This window comes from Solanum pennellii, chromosome 7 (genome assembly GCF_001406875.1).
Source record: "Solanum pennellii chromosome 7, SPENNV200".
NCBI classification, from domain to species: domain Eukaryota; kingdom Viridiplantae; phylum Streptophyta; class Magnoliopsida; order Solanales; family Solanaceae; genus Solanum; species Solanum pennellii.
In genome coordinates, this window is record NC_028643.1 from 12812775 (window position 1) to 12814827 (window position 2053).

The window sequence follows — 2053 nt, forward strand, 5'->3', positions numbered from 1 at the left end:
TATATATATATATATATATATATATATTCGTGGGACAAGCGTGCAAAGCACGTGTCGTGAACTATTATATATAAAAGCCAAACTGAAAGAGAAAAACCAAACTAATTTTATTTTGGTTTGAATTGGATTATACTTTTTTGAAATCAAAAGTCAAATAATACAAAATCAAACTGAAAAATCAAATTTATACCCCTATCTAACACAACAAAGAAAACTTGTTGTGAAGGTGGGGTCCTATATGACAATTTTCACACCCAATTTTTCAATGAGACAATTATTTTCTGGTTTTAAAAAGAGAAAACATGTCAGCTGAACGATTTAAAGTGTCTTATGGCACTATTCCATTCAAAGCTAAAAAATTAATTTAATTTAAAGGGTAGGTTAAAGATTCAAGTTACCTCAAAAGGAAGGTTTTAGACACCTTTCAAGGTCCACACATTTGGGTCCATATCAAATCATATAAATTTTGTATGTGTGTGTGGGGGGGGGGGGTATGTGTGGCGAACAGATAGCATTAATTTAAAAATGGTGTGATAAATTATGCAAACAACAATGACAAACATGCTTTAAGTGATTAACGAGTTGCTTTATTTTTGTAAAGCAATATGTTCGCTTCCTATAAGAAGTTAACTATAGCTTTTCTTTTTTCAACATTAACAAAACGTACCGAGCATCCAATGGGGTGATGATTCCCATTCACGCGTTGACTTCTCCATCCATCGTGGTTAAAATTCAAGCAACTTTATTCCAATACGACGTGGATGCAATAATATTTATAGAGGTCAAGATCTGTTTGTGTTTTATATTTTACAAATCAAACAAAAATTAAATATAAAGTAATAAATGTTGTTAATCTAAATAAGCATAAAATAAGAAAAGGAGTTTCAAATGATTAAGCATAACAAACTTCCTTCATAAGAAGATCCAAAATAAATTTGTATCTCATATCACTTCTTCTCACGATTAAATTGAGTGGACCTTAAAATTCTATAAAAATATATGATATACAACCTAATAACTACACAAAAAACAATACTTAATAAACTAAATCTAGTAAGTATTATAGTGACAAGATTTCACTTGAACTTCAAATTTAAATAGTGCTAATTCTCTTAATTTTTTTTCTATAAACATGTAGCATTGATAATTAATATTCTTAAGCATTATCAATTAAACTTCTTCAATTAAATGAATTTTCACATAAATTAATAGTAAAATACACTAAGATAATAATAAAAAGTTAAGACATGCTATCACAGACCTAAGATTAAATCGACTGAAACATTTCCCAAATTACAAAGATTATATGAATTGAAAAGTGAGAAAAAAGAAATGTACCATTTTATGAGGGAACTTTACATCAACACCTCTAAAGATCCCTAATTATAAAAGACTGATAACCATAATTTCAAGTTTTTGAGGTGCGAAAATCTTTTTGTATTTGTTCTCCAATGGTTCAGATATGAGGGAAAGGAGAAAAAGAGCAATGTTATGGTTTCACTGGAGCAGGCAGGTTCTTCACAGTGGTTTTGTAGTGGAGCAGCGGCTAGGGAGAGGATATGGAAGGAGTGGGACGAATCTTCTTCAACAGAGGATTAAGATGAAAAGAAATTTAGGTTTTGACTATAATAGCAAAGTGTAGAAGATATGTTTATCAAGATAAGATGGACGTCTAGGATTAAAAGTTGGGCTTAAAAATTTATATTAGTCTAAATATATCAATTATGTTAGAATTGCACAAAAATGGATAGAAATAGCTAGGACTTAAATAAGTTGGAGAAAAATAGATTGTTATCTGATTAACAAAATGCTACACACATTAAATATAAAAGAACAATACTAATTTTTCATATAAAATAAATAAACATTATTGTATTGCACATATTATATATTGAATCGATGTAAAATTTGGATGTATGAACTCATTATTTTAAATTAAGAACCGATAAAAGCTAATAGTATAAAACGAATAATATCATCATCACCATTATCAACAACAACAACAACAACAATAACAACAACAACAATAATAATAATAATAAAAATATTGTAT

The 2053-nt window shown here is 28.4% G+C and overlaps 1 long non-coding RNA gene across 3 annotated transcripts in view; it reads right to left on the bottom strand.

The window, feature by feature from the left end:
* LOC107024317 overlaps positions 1 to 1606 on the bottom strand; it is a 29335-nt gene extending 27729 nt beyond the window's left edge. For 2 of the 3 annotated variants that reach the window (XR_001457336.2, XR_001457337.2), the window contains exons 1-2: positions 1339 to 1606; positions 668 to 789 (exon numbers count right to left, since the gene is read on the bottom strand). This is a non-coding gene — a long non-coding RNA (uncharacterized LOC107024317). Of the gene's footprint in view, positions 1 to 565; positions 790 to 1338 lie in introns of those variants that run through there. The other variant, XR_003579137.1, reaches the window with a different exon arrangement.
* Positions 1607 to 2053: the final 447 nt, after the last annotated feature.